Source organism: Coregonus clupeaformis, chromosome 6 (assembly GCF_020615455.1).
Source record: "Coregonus clupeaformis isolate EN_2021a chromosome 6, ASM2061545v1, whole genome shotgun sequence".
In the NCBI taxonomy this organism is placed as follows: domain Eukaryota; kingdom Metazoa; phylum Chordata; class Actinopteri; order Salmoniformes; family Salmonidae; genus Coregonus; species Coregonus clupeaformis.
In genome coordinates this window covers 7,563,798-7,581,352 of record NC_059197.1, presented here as the reverse complement: position 1 = coordinate 7,581,352, position 17,555 = coordinate 7,563,798, and positions in this window count along the sequence as shown.

Genomic DNA, 17,555 nt, shown 5'->3' with positions numbered 1-17,555 from the left:
CCCCATGATAGGAACCAATTAAGTTCTTGCCTAGCAACACATATTTACCAATGTTTAACCCTTTCAATGTAAAAATACACATAATTCCCCCCTCTCTGGGATTTCATAGTCCCATATCAATACCATGGTATGCTGAAAATAGTTTCAACATCTTTAGGTACTAATATATACTAATGACTTACTTAAATCACTCATTCATCTTAAACATCATAACCAAAACCAAACTAATTATTCCAACTAAATTTAGAATGACAATGCTTAGGGATTCACATTGGTCTTATCACTCAAAGTTAAAAACCCTCAACTTAGCACACATTACCACTGTCAGAATGAACACTTATATTAACATACAGTATAACTTTCCTGAATTCTAGTATTAACTTCCTCATCATGAGAATAACTACAGATCATATTCTCAATGCATTCTTAATCCAAAGTACTATACATTTAGCAGTGTATAGACCTCCTACATCAACCTCATACCCAAATTACCAAATGTAGATAAATCCAAATAAATTATGGACACAACTGACCAACCCTTTCATTCCCCGGCACTCAATCTTCTGGCGTTTCTTCATTATGTTCTTCAGACAGCTTCATAGTTCAACTTGGATTGCCCAGCACAATGTCCCAATTTCAATGTCTCATCCGAGCAGCTACCATCTCTACCCCTTATTTTGTCTCATCCATTTGCCAACCAGTATACCAACAACATGAGAAATGTTGTATTTGAACGGATCTCTGTCCATGCCCACTGCACATGGACTCCTGTCACACTCTCGAGAGACAAGCATAAGAGAAAAGACAGTTGATAACTTCGATTGGCTGCTGTACACCGGTTGCAGGTAGAAGTGGTGCTGTACAGGACCATATTCAACACCTTTGTTGCTCATCTTCAGCCGGAGAGATGGGGTTTTGTGGTTCACACCGTTCTTGACCAAATTATCCCTGCTATGCATCACGACACCATCTGTAGTAACCTCGAGAGAGGACAGATCATAACAGCTTAGTTGAGTTCATTTCCAATCTAAGAAATCCATATAAGCATTGACTATATGACAAATTATTATGTTTTACCAATTATTGTTAATACCAATTTCTAATATACTCCCCTTATCACCCTGTCGACTTCACCGTAGAGTCACAGGATCAGCAAGTTAGACCTCAATTTCTGTTAGGGAAACCCTCCACAGACAGCAAAATTGATGGTGTGGAAGTCAGGTGATTCTTGAAATTCTGGAAGATTTTGAAGTTCTTGAATGTTCTTGGAGGTCTGTCCCTCCGCCAAGGGAATCAGACAGAGCATGTAGCTCATCAGTAGTATTCCCATTGCCATCGTCTCCCAACTCATGATTCTGGCCAGCTCCATCATCCTCAGCTCCCTCATCTCAAGGTTGTCAGTTTCCTCGTGTACTCTGTTGTAGTGGTTTAGATGATAGCAGGTCGATCTCCCCTCTATCCGTACAGCCGTTGGTGTAGCCTGGGTGATGATGTATGGTCCCTTTAGCTCTGGACCTTCTTCCGTCACTAGGGTCCCGGGCTCAGGCAGAATCTTTCTCAATTTATCAACATCGGTCTATGGAGTATGTCCTTCTGGCCGCGTACCAATAGGGAAGCTGAGAGTAACTGCTTCAAAGACACACAGACACAGACACACACAAAAGAAAACAGTGCTATGCAGTGGCGGGGCCATCTTCCTCCTCTGGGTTTGGAACACTCCTACAGTGGGACACATGGATGCAGGTATCTCTCTCTGCTACATTCCCCGCCATCGAGGTAGCCAGCAACACCTAGTACTGACCTCTCCACCTAGGGTCTGTCCAGCTCTTACTTCTGTAATCCTTTACCGCCAGTCTCCAGGGCTCAGACAACACTCATATTCTCCTGCTAGGTTGGGCAGAGAAGCCTTCACCCGTGGGAAGAAAGTCTTAAGAACATTGTTAGGTGAGACAACGTATGCTACTGTACTATGTCTTCTCATCAGTCAGGAGAAGCCTTGAGATTAGGAAGTGCTCATTCTTGCAGCTTGTTGTAGTTCACTAGTTTCAGAGACAGGCCTCCTCTACACCCTACCTCCTGCCACACATATACTTGCACATAAAACATTCTATCTAACCCATTAATTACTACTGCTCATATTCTTAATACAATTTGCATATTTACCAAAAGGCCCCAGGGTACCAGTAATTCCCCCCTTTGGACACATGGCTCACATCGTGATTCATGCGTTCAAAAAAATAAAACAACAACATTGCCTGTTAAACCAAAAGAATAAATGAAATTAGAATGACAACCTTTGATAATATCTTAACTTAATTGTATCCCATAAGGTAATTCAAGGAATAGAAAAACTGACTATCGACACGGTCCCTCATTCAGGACTAGCGCTCGCTCTGTCCTTGTTATGGTCCGAATCATATATAGGACTATTGCTAAATTATCAGTATTACCAATGACCCTCAACTCAGTATAATAGATGACCTTAAAGTCATCACCCTATGTCTCTCGGCTTTCCAATGTGGGTGATCAAATCACACTAGAAAGTCAGAACAGAGGTCAGATGTCATTCAAATCCTTCAAAGAAGTGTATCATTCTATAGTAGACTAATCATTAACAACAGTCAAAACATTTCATACATTTCGTATCCCAAGTATACAGCAAGACTTCATTACAGTTATTTTCAAAAGAAATCACGTGTTTACTTAAAACTCACTCATTTAAAAAAATCTTCAAAAAATTCCATGTGTGTGCCCCTTTAAGATATATAATTTCTAACCTGTGAAAAACAAACAAAACCCAAAATAAAAGACCCTACTCAACTAACAAATATTCATAACAGGTGGGTTGTGTGTGCTGGTGTGTGTGGTAAAACGTAGGGTAAAAACAAACAAATGGCCTTATTTAATTTGGTAGCTCCCTCTTACGGCCTAATTATAAGACTGCCGAATTTTACTAACTGCTCCCCCCAGCCCACAGACTAAAAATAGTAATTACACACAAAACATGATGCAAATAATTTCACTGTACTACCTCACACCAATAAACTACAGAATAAGATTACCTAAAATCTCTTACAAGATGAAAACCACCCAATGTTCTCTGAGTTTGGAATGAGTATTTTTAATTGATTACCCTTTAGACTTCATTTTCTGTAATTCTCATAAGGATTATTCAACCCCAAAATCGGCTCCATTTCTTCCCATGTCATTTACATTTACATCATTTTGCAGACGCTCTTATCCAGAGCGACTTACAAATTGATTGATGTCAAGCTATCGTGGTATCGTTACTGGATCAATGTCCAACGACATAGTTAATATCTGTTTCTGTCACTCCTCTAAATGTCATATTTTATTTAGTCGCCAATATAATCAATTACTCCGCATAAAGAATCAGTGATATTTGATCCCATGCATCTATTTAAACAATTGTTTGAGACGTTGTTTCCTACGTCTTCCTTAGCATACATACTGTAGGGGACTTCCATCAATCCTGGAAGAAAGAATCCTACTCAAAACACATCAGATAATACCACGTTTCATTAAGCTGACTAGACACCTTCTAATATAAATCTATAACCCCTTTCCGGTAATCTAATCATCGCAACCTGTTGTATTGATTTATCAAAAATATCAAACTGTTTATCACCAAATCTAGAACCTTCAAAAAGTTGGTACTTCCCCATCAGCATAATAGTAGAAATTAACTGTAATTCTCTTTAACATATTGCATCAACAGAACCCTTACATTTACACCATGTAGTGATTGCTGACATGCGGCGTGATACAAAATTGGACTATTCGTAAACATCATTCGTGCCCTCGCCCATACATTAGGCAACGAAAAAAATGACTACCTCGAAATAGTCTTGCTATTCCTGTGGCATAAGTGAGTCTTTCAATTTGAACCAAGCAAGCTGCTAAATCGTCCAGTTTACATCTTAAAATAAACACTGGCTGCAGTATCTGTCCAAGCAACACATACACATCGAACAGCCCCCGCGATATGCAACTTTTCAGGGAAGTCAGGAACCAATATACACAATCAGTTAGGAAAGCAAAGGCTAGCTTTTTCAAACAGAAATTTGCATCCTGTAGCACTAACTCCAAAAAGTTTTGGGACACTGTAAATCCATGGAGAATAAGAGCACCTCCTCCCAATTGCCCACTGCACTGAGGCTAGGAAACACTGTCACCACCGATAAATCTACAATAATCGAGAAATTCAACAAGCATTTTGCTACGGCTGGCCATGCTTTTCACCTGGCTACCACTACCCCGGCCACCACTACGCCGGCCACCAGCTCTGTTCCCTCCGCTGCAACCCCCCCCCACTTCTCCTTCACACAAATTCAGACAGCTGATGTTCTGAAAGAGCTGAAAAATCTGGACCTCTACAAATCAGCTGGGCCAGATAATCTGGACCCTTTCTTTCTAAAATTAGCCGCCGAAATTGTCGCAACCCCTATTACTAGCCTGTTCAACCTCTCTTTCGTAACGTCTGAGATCCCCAGAGATTGGAAAGCTGCCGCGGTCATCCCCCTCTTCAAAGGGGGTGACACTCTAGATCCAAACTGTTACAGACCTACGGTATATCCATCCTGTCCTGCCTTTCGAAAGTATTTGAAAGCCAAGTTAACAAAGAGATCACCGACCATTTCGAATCCCACCGTACCTTCTCCGCTATGCAATCCGGTTTCCGAGCTGGTCATGCTGGTGCACCTCAGCCACGCTCAAGGTCCTAAACAATATTATAACCGCGATCGATAAAAGACAGTACTGCGCAGCCGTCTTCATCGACCTGGCCAAGGCTTTCGACTGTCAACCACCGCATTCTTATTGGCAGACTAAATAGCCTTGGTTTCTCAAATGACTGCCTCGCCTGGTTCACCAACTACTTCTCAGATAGAGTTCAATGTGTCAAATCGGAGGGCCTGTTGTCTGGACCTCTGGCAGTCTCTATGGGGGTGCCACAGGGTTCAATTCTCAGGCCGACTCTATTCTCTGTGTATATCAATGATGTCACTCTTGCTGCTGGTGACGCTCGGATCCACCTCTATGCGGACGACACCATTTTGTATACATCTGGCCCTTCATTGGACACTGTGTTAACAAACCTCCAAACGAGCTTCAACGCCATACAACACTCCTTCCGTAGCCTCCAACTGCTCTTAAACACTAGTAAAACTAAATGCATGCAACCGAACGCTGCTTGCACCCGCCCACCTGACTAGAATCACTACACTCGGCGGGTCTGAGCTAGAGTATGTGGACAACTACAAATACCTAGGTGTCTGGTTAGACTGTAAACTCTCCTTCCAGACTCACATTAAGCATCTCCAATCAAAAGTTACATCTAGAATCGGCTTCCTATTTCACAACAAAGCCTCCTTCACTCATGCTGCCAAACATGCCCTCGTAAAAATGACTATCCTACCGATCCTTGACTTCGGCGATGTCATTTACAAAATAGCCTCCAACACTCTACTCAGCAAATTGGATGTAGTCTATCACAGTGCCATCCGTTTTGTCACCAAAGCCCCATATACTACCCACCACTGTGACCTGTACGCTCTTGTTGGCTGGTCCTCCCTACATATTCGTCGCCAAACCCACTGGCTCCAGGCCATCTATAAATCACTGCTAGGCAAATCCCCGCCTTATCTTAGCTCATTGGTCACCATAGCAACACCCACCCGTAGTCTGCGCTCCAGCAGGTATATCTCACTGGTCATCCCCAAAGCCAACACCTCCTTTGGCTGCCATTCCTTCCAGTTCTCTGCTGCCAATGACTGGAACAAATTGCAAAAATCTCTGAAGCTGGAGACACTTATCTCCCTCACTAACTTTAAGCATCAGTTGTCAGAGCACCTTACCGATCACTGCACCTGTACACAGCCCATCTGAAATTAGCCCACCCAACTACCTCATCCCCATATTGTTATTTATTTAGCTAATTTGCACCCCAGTATCTCTATTTGCACATCATCTTTTGCACATCTATCATTCCAGTGTTAATACGAAATTGTAACTATTTTGCACTATGGCCTATTTATTGCCTTACCTCCATAACTTACTACATTCGCACACACTGTATATATATTTTCTGTTGTATTTTTGACTTTATGTTTTGTTTACCCCATTTGTAACTCTGTGTTGTTGTTTTTATCGCACTGCTTTGCTTTATCTTGGCCAGGTCGCAGTTGTAAATGAGAACTTGTTCTCAACTGGCTTACCTGGTTAAATAAAGGTGAAATAAAAAATAAAATACCAACAGTTGAATTACAATCAGAAACCCATATTTTAGTCTATGCCAAGGAATCCCGCAAATAACCCAATTACAATGGTTTGTAGTCTTAACATCTGGCTTTTTCATTGTCTTTCTGTTTCTCAATTCTCTTTTTAATTTGCCTCCCGTAGCTCCTTGCTTTGACTCAGTCATCAGAGTCTTCCCCTATTAATATCCACATTGCGTTACTTTCCAATAGTCCTCCATTTGTATTGACTTACTCTATGTTTCCCTTATCTAAATTGTTTATATCTGTTCTCTCTTTCCTTCCACATGTTTACCTCATATGTTTTTTATGTTTTCTGCCATTGTATATTTCCCTATTTAACATCCCTTTATATCAGATCTACTTTCCTGTGGTTCTCTTTCTAATCTTCGTCTCGGCATTTATTCCCTAATGTTTCCTTTTTTAGTTTTTTTCTTTGACTTCTTTATATATACAGTGGGGAGAACAAGTATTTGATACACTGCCGATTTTGCAGGTTTTCCTACTTACAAAGCATGTAGAGGTCTGTAATTTCTATCATAGGTACACTTCAATTGTGAGAGACGGAATCCAAAACAAAAATCCAGAAAATCACATTGTATGATTTTTAAGTAATTAATTTGCATTTTATTGCATGACATAAGTATTTTGATCACCTACCAACCAGTAAGAATTCCGGCTCTCACAGACCTGTTAGTTTTTCTTTAAGAAGCCCTCCTGTTCTCCACTCATTACCTATATTAACTGCACCTGTTTGAAGTCGTTACCTGTATAAAAGACACCTGTCCACACACTCAATCAAACAGACTCCAACCTCTCCACAATGGCCAAGACCAGAGAGCTGTGTAAGGACATCAGGGATAAAATTGTAGACCTGCACAAGGCTGGGATGGGCTACAGGACAATAGGCAAGCAGCTTGGTGAGAAGGCAACAACTGTTGGCGCAATTATTAGATAATGGAAGAAGTTCAAGATGACGGTCAATCACCCTCGGTCTGGGGCTCCATGCAAGATCTCACCTCGTGGGGCATCAGTGATCATGAGGAAGGTGAGGGATCAGCCCAGAACTACACGGCAGGACCTGGTCAATGACCTGAAGAGAGCTGGGACCACAGTCTCAAAGAAAACCATTAGTATCACACTATGCCGTCATGGATTAAAATCCTGCAGCGCACGCAAGGTCCCCCTGCTCAAGCCAGCGCATGTCCAGGCCCGTCTGAAGTTAGCCAATGACCATCTGGATGATCCAGAGGAGGAATGGGAGAAGGTCATGTGGTCTGATGAGACAAAAATTGAGCTTTTTGGTCTAAACTCCACTCGCCGTGTTTGGAGGAAGAAGAAGGATGAGTACAACCCCAAGAACACCATCCCAACCGTGAAGCATGGAGGTGGAAACATCATTCTTTGGGGATGCTTTTCTGCAAAGGGGACAGGACGACTGCACCGTATTGAGGGGAGGATGGATGGGGCCATGTATCGCGAGATCTTGGCCAACAACCTCCTTCCCTCAGTAAGAGCATGGATGGGGCCATGTATCGCGAGATCTTGGCCAACAACCTCCTTCCCTCAGTAAGAGCATTGAAGATGGGTCGTGGCTGGGTCTTCCAGCATGACAACGACCCGAAACACACAGCCAGGGCAACTAAGGAGTGGCTCCGTAAGAAGCATCTCAAGGTCCTGGAGTGGCCTAGCCAGTCTCCAGACCTGAACCCAATAGAACATCTTTGGAGGGAGCTGAAAGTCCGTATTGCCCAGCGACAGCCCCGAAACCTGAAGGATCTGGAGAAGGTCTGTATGGAGGAGTGGGCCAAAATCCCTGCTGCAGTGTGTGCAAACCTGGTCAAGACCTACAGGAAACGTATGATCTCTGCAATTGCAAACAAAGGTTTCTGTACCAAATATTAAGTTCTGCTTTTCTGATGTATCAAATACTTATGTCATGCAATAAAATGCAAATTAATTACTTAAAAATCATACAATGTGATTTTCTGGATTTTAGATTCCGTCTCTCACAGTTGAAGTGTACCTATGATAAAAATTACAGACCTCTACATGCTTTGTAAGTAGGAAAACCTGCAAAATCGGCAGTGTATCAAATACTTGTTCTCCCCACTGTATGTCTATACAGTGGCTTGCGATAGTATTCACCCCCCTTGGATTTTTGCCCATTCTTCAAGGCAACACTGCTCCAGCTCCTTCAAGTTGGATGGGTTCTGCTGGTGTACAGCAATCTTTAAATCATACCACAGATTCTCAATTGGATTGAGGTCTGGGCTTTGACTAGGCCATTCCAAGACATAAAATGTTTCCCCTTAAACCACTCAAGTGTTGCTTTAGCAGTATGCTTAGGGTCATTGTCCTGCTGGAAGGGGAACCTCCGTCCCAGTCTCAAATCTCTGGAAGACTGAAACAGGTTTCCCTCAAGAATTTCCCTGTATTTAGCGCCATCCATCATTCCTTCAATTCTGACCAGTTTCTCAGTCCCTGCCGATGGAAAAACATCCCCACAGCATGATGCTGCCACCACCATGCTTCACTGTGGGGATGGTGTTCTCGGGGTGATGAGTGGTGTTGGGTTTGCGCAAGACATAGTGTTTTCCTTGATGGCCAAAAAGCTAAATTTTAGTCTCATCTGACTAAAGTACCTTCTTCCATATGTTTGGGGAATCTCCCACATGCCTTTTGGCGAACACCAAACGTGTTTGCTTATTTTTTTCTTTAAGCAATGGCTTTTTCCTGGCCACTCTTCCGTAAAGCCCAGCTCTGTGGAGTGAACGGCTTAAAGTGGTCCTATGGACAGATACTCCAATCTCCGCTGTGGAGCTTTGCAGCTCCTTCAGGGTTATCTTTGGTCTCTTTGTTGCCTCTCTGATTAATGCCCTCCTTGCCTGGTCCGGGAGTTTTGGTGGGCGGCCCTCTCTTGGCAGGTTTGTTGTGGTGCCATGTTCTTTCCGTTTTTTAATAATGGATTTAATGGTGCTCTATGGGATGTTCAAAGTTTCTGATATTTTTCTATAACTCAACCCTGATCTGTACTTCTCCACAACTTTGTCCCTGACCTGTTTGGAGAGCTGCTTGATATTCATGGTGCCGCTTGCTTGGTGGTGCCCCTTGCTTAGTGGTGTTGCAGACTCTGGGGCCTTTCAGAACAGGTGTATATATATATACTGAGATCATGTGGCACTTAGATTGCACACAGTTGGACTTTATTTAACTAGTTATGTGACTTCTGAAGGTAATTGGTTGCACCAGATCTTATTTAGGGGCTTCATAGCAAAGGGGGTGAATACATATGCACGCACAACTTTTCCTTTATTTATTTTTTATACTTTTTGAAAGAAGTTATTTTTTCATTTCACTTCATCAATTTGGACTATTTTGTGTATGTCCATTACATGAATTCCAAATATAAATCCATTTAAATTACAGGTTGTAATGCAACAAAATAGGAAAAACGCCAAGGGGGATGAATACTTTTTTAAGGTACTGTACCTGAATGACTAGTCCATATCTCAAATTCTCAGAGACAGATTTCTATTATTACTATTTCCTGTATCCACCACTGTTTAAATAACTGTGGTTTAACTATTATCTTTTCTCTCTGGCTACGCCCACTTCTCCTGATTCTCACAAATACAGTCAACGAGTCAAATCCACATTTGACACACGTACGTCTACATTTGGTTAATATATAAATATTATTCTAATTATTACTTTATCAAATCCCTAGTAGTCGACAACACACACATAAAATTCATCATATTTTCATATATTCACATAATCCATATAGAACGTTAGAAATCCTTAGGTACTCACATCAACCAATCCCTTCGTGTTTTTTTAATGATTCTCAATCGACACAAATCAGCTTCTTCAAACATACTCCCAGTGGAACCAAAAAACCAACAACTTTAGTTTCCAGGACACTGACCTTCCTGTCATGGGATCCTCAACAGTTCTCTAACCTTCCGGAAACCCCGGCAAAGTCAAACCTCCCAGAAAATATATACTTTCCGCTACTCTCTAAAATAACATCACGCTCTCAATACCACTCCTTGATATACAGTGAGGGACAAAAAGTATTTGATCCCCTGCTGATTTTGTACATTTGCCCACTGACAAAGAAATGATCAGTCTATAATTTTAATGGTAGGTTTATTTGAACAGTGAGAGACAAAATAACAACAACAAAATCCAGAAAAACGCATGTCAAAAATGTTATAAATTCATTTCAATTTTAATGAGGGAAATAAGTATTTGACCCCCTCTAAATCAGAAAGATTTCTGGCTCCCAGGTGTCTTTTATACAGGTAACGAGCTGAGATTAGGAGCACACTCTTAAAGGGAGTGCTCCTAATCTCAGCTTGTTACCTGTATAAATGACACCTGTCCACAGAAGCAATCAATCAATCAGATTCCAAACTCTCCACCATGACCAAGGCCAAAGAGCTCTCCGAGGATGTCAGGGACAAGATTGTAGACCTACACAAGGCTGGAATGGGCTACAAGACCATCGCCAAACAGCTTGGTGAGAAGGTGACAACAGTTGGTGCGATTATTCGCAAATGGAAAAAACACAAAAGAACTGTCAATCTCCCTCTGCCTGGGGCTCCATGCAAGATCTCACCTCGTAGAGTTGCAATGATCATGAGAAGGGTGAGGAATCAGCCCAGAACTACACGGGAGGATCTTGTCAATGATCTCAAGGCAGCTGGGACCATAGTCACCAAGAAAACTATTGGTAACACACTACGCCGTGAAGGACTGAAATCCTGCAGCGCCCGCAAGGTCCCCCTGCTCAAGAAATCACATATACAGGGCCATCTGAAGTTTGCCAATGAACATCTGAATGATTCAGAGGAGAACTGGGTGAAAGTGTTGTGGTCAGATGAGACCAAAATCGAGCTCTTTGGCATCAACTCAACTCGCCGTGTTTGGAGGAGGAGGAATGCTGCCTATGACCCCAAGAACACCATCCCCACCGTCAAACACGGACGGTGGAAACATTATGCTTTGGAGGTGTTTTTCTGCTAAGGGGACAGGAGAACTTCACCGCATCAAAGGGACGATGGACGGGGCCATGTACCGTCAAATCTTGGGTGAGAACCTCCTTCCCTCAGTCAGGGCATTGGAAATGGGTCGTGGATGGGTATTCCAGCATGTCAATGACCCAAAACACACGGCCAAGGCAACAAAGGAGTGGCTCAAGAAGAAGCACATTAAGGTCCTGGAGTGGCCTAGCCAGTCTCCAGATCTTAATCCCATAGAAAATCTGTGGAGGGAGCTGAAGGTTCGAGTTGCCAAACGTCAGCCTCGAAACCTTAATGACTTGGAGAAGATCTGCAAAGAGGAGTGGGACAAAACCCCTCCTGAGATGTGGGCAAACCTGGTGGCCAACTACAAGAAACGTCTGACCTCTGTGATTGCCAACAAAGGTTTTGCCACCAAGTACTAAGTCATGTTTTGCAGAGGGGTCAAATACTTATTTCCCTCATTAAAATGCAAATCAATTTATAAAATTTTTGACATGCGTTTTTCTGGATTTTTTTGTTGTTATTCTGTCTTTCACTGTTCAAATAAACCTAACATTAAAATGATAGACTGATCATGTCTTTTGTCAGTGGGCAACCATGCAAAATCAGCAAGGGATCAAATACTTTTTCCCCTCACTGTACTATGATGGGCATTGATGTACAGAACCACAAGATAATGTTACATCATAGCTTATTATCCAAACTTATATCAAATGATCATACATATTTCTATAATTTATTATGCACACTTCAGATTAAAATTAATGTATTTTATCCCTCTTTTTTTAAACTACTTTTTTTTGGATTCTCCTTATCTGTCCATGCTGATATATCACTGTGCTATTGTTCCACAGAGAAAATCCTAATTTACTTAACATCCCTTCGCGCAGTGTCTGATTTTCTATACTTTTAGTAGAGACTTGTTTTAAATGCGGATTTGTCTGTAATAATTTTATCATTACCTTTCTCTCTCTTCGAGGTAAATGAAGCTCTGATTTATTCTTAATTGTAATTGCTTTGCCAGACACCTGTCTACTGAGTTGACTCCCCGTTGTTTTTATTATTAGTTCATGCAATATTAGTAAGTAAATATGTGAATCAAATCCCTATCTTATATTTACTACAATTTGTTTGTCTATTTTGTCATTGGTGCCATGATTCAACATGCTTAATTGTATCTGCTCGATTCTTTATGCCGTATGAGTTATTGTTCTCGCTCTCTCCTGAGCGTTTTGAGTACTTCACAAAGGACTATTTCTCTCTTATAGGGCTTTTACAAATGACTCTAACCTTTAACAAAGCTTGTTGAGGACTTGAACCTCGTAACAAAGGACTCTAACCTTTACTCAAACTTAACACTTTATGATGATTCTTACACACCAAAGGACTCAAACCTATATTTTCCATCTTTATAATATCGTGCACATTAAAGGACTCAAACCTATATTTTTCTATCTTTATAATGTCGTACACATTAAAGGACCCTGCGCCCAATCTTGTTAAACCCAATCTCCTTCTCCTCTGTTGTTTTTTACTCATTACTCTGAACACACCCTGTTTTGAATCATAGCACCATGTCATTGTCTAATTTGATATTTCTCCTCACATATGTTTACATACTTGAAAACCACTCATCTATTCCCCTCAAAAAAATATTGAATTTTAAACGTTCTTTACAGCTCAGCTTTACCACAGATAAGCAGAATTTAACATAATCAAAAAAATGAAAGTCTGCTTACCCGTCGGCTCGACCGTGAACTGTATCCTATTCGTTATACGCCAATCTGTTATGATGGGTTTCTCTGGTACCAAGGAATTCAATATGCAAGAAGATATGTAACACTTAGATGGAGAGTTGATACATGTATTTAATATTACGGTACCGGATTCACATAACAAACTGCACGAGTTGTCCATTGCTATCTGAATGATAGGCATACAAAATCTCTCAGTTTATATACTGCTTTGCAAGCTAATTCTATCCAACAGTTGCCAACCATTATTGGGTGTCACTCCCAACTACAATAGTATCACCCTAGATGGTATCATCTTCTCCCTAGTCAGGACATTCCATCACATACGCATTCTAAAATTAACATCAGTGGTCCCCCAGCCTTCTTGGAACGCAGACCTTCTGGCACCCACCAGTGACATAAATAAATGGAATGTCATCATCCTCAAAATCCTATGTAACCCGTAATATCAAACACATTAACAAATCCTGTGTAAAACACGTCATATCACATGGTTACCACAGCATTCTGCAGCGATACTCCATCCCATCTGGTTTGGGCTTAGTGGGACTATCATTTGTTTTTCAACAGGACAATGACCCAATACACCTCCAGGCTGTGTAAGGGCTATTTGAGCAAGAAGGAGAGTGATGGAGTGCTGCATCAGATGACCTGGCCTCCACAATCCCCCGACCTCAACCGAATTGAGATGGTTTGGGATGAGTCGGACCACAGAGTGAAGGAAAAGCAGCCAACAAGTGCTCAGCATATGTGGGAACTCCTTCAAGACTGTTGGAAAAGCATTCCAGGTGAAGCTGGTTGAGAGAATGCCAAGAGTGTGCAAAGCTGTCATCAAGGCAAAGGGTGGCTATTTAAAGAATCTCAAATATAAAATATATTTTGATTTGTTTAACACTTTTTTGGTTACTACATGATTCCATTTTTGTTATTTCATAGTGTTGATGTCTTCACTATTATTCTACAATGTAGAAAATAGTAAAAATAAAGAACAACCCTGGAATGAGTATGTGTGTCCAAACTTTTGACTGGTACTCTATTTGTGATATTTTGACAGCAACAATTATTGGCGCAACACCTGTCATTAGCGCAAAGAGGCAGGCCTTCTATGAATTAACACGTTGTAGGTGTAAGGAGGGCTTGATCACTCATTGGCAAATGCAAACCTGCTCCAAAAGCTTTTTAAGTTGTGTATTTACGGTGTTTAATGTTCTGTTGTCGTAAACTCCAATTCAGCAGGAGGGCAGTTTATTAAATAGTATACAGTAGCCTACAGTAGCCTAACCCCTAGTTATTAACAAACATGCATCAAGCTTTTTACATAGAAATATAGTTGGCTTCAACATGGAAATACAGTATAAGGCTACACATTGGACAATCCAAACTTTTCACAGAAGCTGGACAAACATAATATCCAGTGTAAAGAAAAAAGGGGAAGGTCTGTTGTTTTTCTGCTCCCAAAGGTGGTATTTAAAAAAAACATTGATGATAGGCTACTGATAAGGTTACTGTGCGCTTCCGCTGGCAAAATCGATGCCATAACCAACTGCCTTACTGCTAAAACCAGCTTTTATTTGATCTTAAATATCCCCAGTTGCGCTGCCTGAAATTGGCACTTTAGCACACATTTTTAAGGACACACCTCAAATATTTCCAACCCTCCCACCTCAGCGCAAGCAAGCTGATGTTAGACAGGTAAATACCAACACTGGCACAAGGGTTGGAAAATAGCAGAGTGCCTATTTTTACAAGTCGAAATTGCCAACGAGTGTGCATTTGAAATTTATGCTGCCTTTACACTAGAAATAGAGCCCCCTGTGTTAGTTCATGGATAGCCCTGCAAAGGCCTAGGTCATATTGGTGAGGAGTAATTTTTTTGTGTGTGATTTTATTGAACTGATAGGATAGTGGAGAGAAGACAGGAAAGCTTTGAGGGCAGTGGGCCGTGTTGTACCAGGAGTTGTGTGTTGATGTTGTGCATTTTGTTAAAGGTGTGTGTTTTGGCTGAAATTGTCCATTGTAGAGGAAGGGGAGGGGGGCTAGTAGATTATTGAGAGAATGGAGCATGATTGTCACTGAGTTTATCTGATGTACGTATGTAAGTACGATTTGTCTGATGTACCTTCCCTTCCCCCTGTTGCCCCGTTGCACACCCTGCTGCCTGCCAATAGCGAGACACATTTTACTGTGATGCTTGTCTCTCTCTCTCCACCATTGTTTACATTCTTGCCTGTCTCCTGGTTGTCTTCAGCAGGGTGGGGGAAAACCTTGTGCAAATCTCAAAGGACACCCTATTCCCATTTATTTAATTTTGCCAGACTTGTTAAAAATTGTGCGCTATAGGGAATAGGGTGGCATGGCTCTGGTTAAAGGTATATAGGGAAAATGGTGTCGCTTGGGATTGCAGACGTTTTTGCTGTATCCTAGTTCTTGACCTTTCTCCCGAAGTATGCTCCTCCCTAAAAAAAATTATTCAAAGATGTCTTACACCAGTCCCTTTCTTTCAAATCCATGAAGGGAAGTGGACAAGTACACACGTAGGACAAGTGCACACTTTACTCTACATCCATGTAGAGTAAAATAAGCGTATATTTTGGGCGCTGATGGGGTACGACAGTAGAACTAAGCTCATGAAGCATTTATAAGTCATATTATTTAAGAATCAATAGGTACAGTGGGGAGAACAAGTATTTGATACACTGCCGATTTTGCAGGTTTTCCTACTTACAAAGCATGTAGAGGTCTGTAATTTTTATCATAGGTACACTTCAACTGTGAGAGACGGAATCTAAAACAAAAATCCAGAAAATCACATTGTATGATTTTTAAGTAATTAATTTGCATTTTATTGCATGACATAAGTATTTGATACATCAGAAAAGCAGAACTTAATATTTGGTACAGAAACCTTTGTTTGCAATTACAGAGATCATACCTTTCCTGTAGGTCTTGACCAGGTTTGCACACACTGCAGCAGGGATTTTGGCCCACTCCTCCATACAGACCTTCTCCAGATCCTTCAGGTTTCGGGGCTGCCACTGGGCAATACGGACTTTCAGCTCCCTCCAAAGATGTTCTATTGGGTTCAGGTCTGGAGACTGGCTAGGCCACTCCAGGACCTTGAGATGCTTCTTACGGAGCCACTCCTTAGTTGCCCTGGCTGTGTGTTTCGGTTCGTTGTCATGCTGGAAGACCCAGCCACGACCCATCTTCAATGCTCTTACTGAGGGAAGGAGGTTGTTGGCCAAGATCTCGCGATACATGGCCCCATCCATGCTCTTACTGAGGGAAGGAGGTTGTTGGCCAAGATCTCGCGATACATGGCCCCATCCATCCTCCCCTCAATACGGTGCAGTCGTCCTGTCCCCTTTGCAGAAAAGCATCCCCAAAGAATGATGTTTCCACCTCCATGCTTCACGGTTGGGATGGTGTTCTTGGGGTTGTACTCATCCTTCTTCTTCCTCCAAACACGGCGAGTGGAGTTTAGAGCAAAAAGCTCTATTTTTGTCTCATCAGACCACATGACCTTCTCCCATTCCTCCTCTGGATCATCCAGATGGTCATTGGCAAACTTCAGACGGGCCTGGACATGCGCTGGCTTGAGCAGGGGGACCTTGCGTGCGCTGCAGGATTTTAATCCATGACGGCGTAGTGTGTTACTAATGGTTTTCTTTGAGACTGTGGTCCCAGCTCTCTTCAGGTCATTGACCAGGTCCTGCCGTGTAGTTCTGGGCTGATCACTCACCTTCCTCATGATCATTGATGCCCCATGAGGTGAGATCTTGCATGGAGCCCCAGACCGAGGGCGATTGACTGTCATCTTGAACTTCTTCCATTTTCTAATAATTGCGCCAACAGTTGTTGCCTTCTCACCAAGCTGCTTGCCTATTGTCCTGTAGCCCATCCCAGCCTTGTGCAGGTATACCATTTTATCCCTGATGTCCTTACACAGCTCTCTGGTCTTGGCCATTTTGGAGAGGTTGGAGTCTGTTTGATTGAGTGTGTGGTCAGTTGTCTTTTATACAGGTAATGAGTTCAAACAGGTGCAGGTAATACAGGTAATGAGTGGAGAACAGGAGGGCTTCTTAAAGAAAAACTAACAGGTCTGTGAGAGCCGGAATTCTTACTGGTTGGTAGGTGATCAAATACTTATGTCATGCAATAAAATGCAAATTAATTACTTAAAAATCATACAATGTGATTTTCTGGATTTTTGTTTTAGATTCTGTCTCTCAGAGTTTAAGTGTACTTATGATAAAAAATGACAGACCTCTACATGCTTTGTAAGTAGGAAAACCTGCAAAATCGGCAGTGTATCAAATACTTGTTCTCCCCAGTGCATTCGGAAAGTATTCAGACCCCTTCCCTTTTTCCACATTTTGTTACGTTACAGCCTTATTCTACAATAAATTAAATTAAATGTTTTCCTCATCAATCTACACACAACACCCCATAATGAAAAGCAAAAACCGGTTTTTAGAAAGGTTTGCAAATGT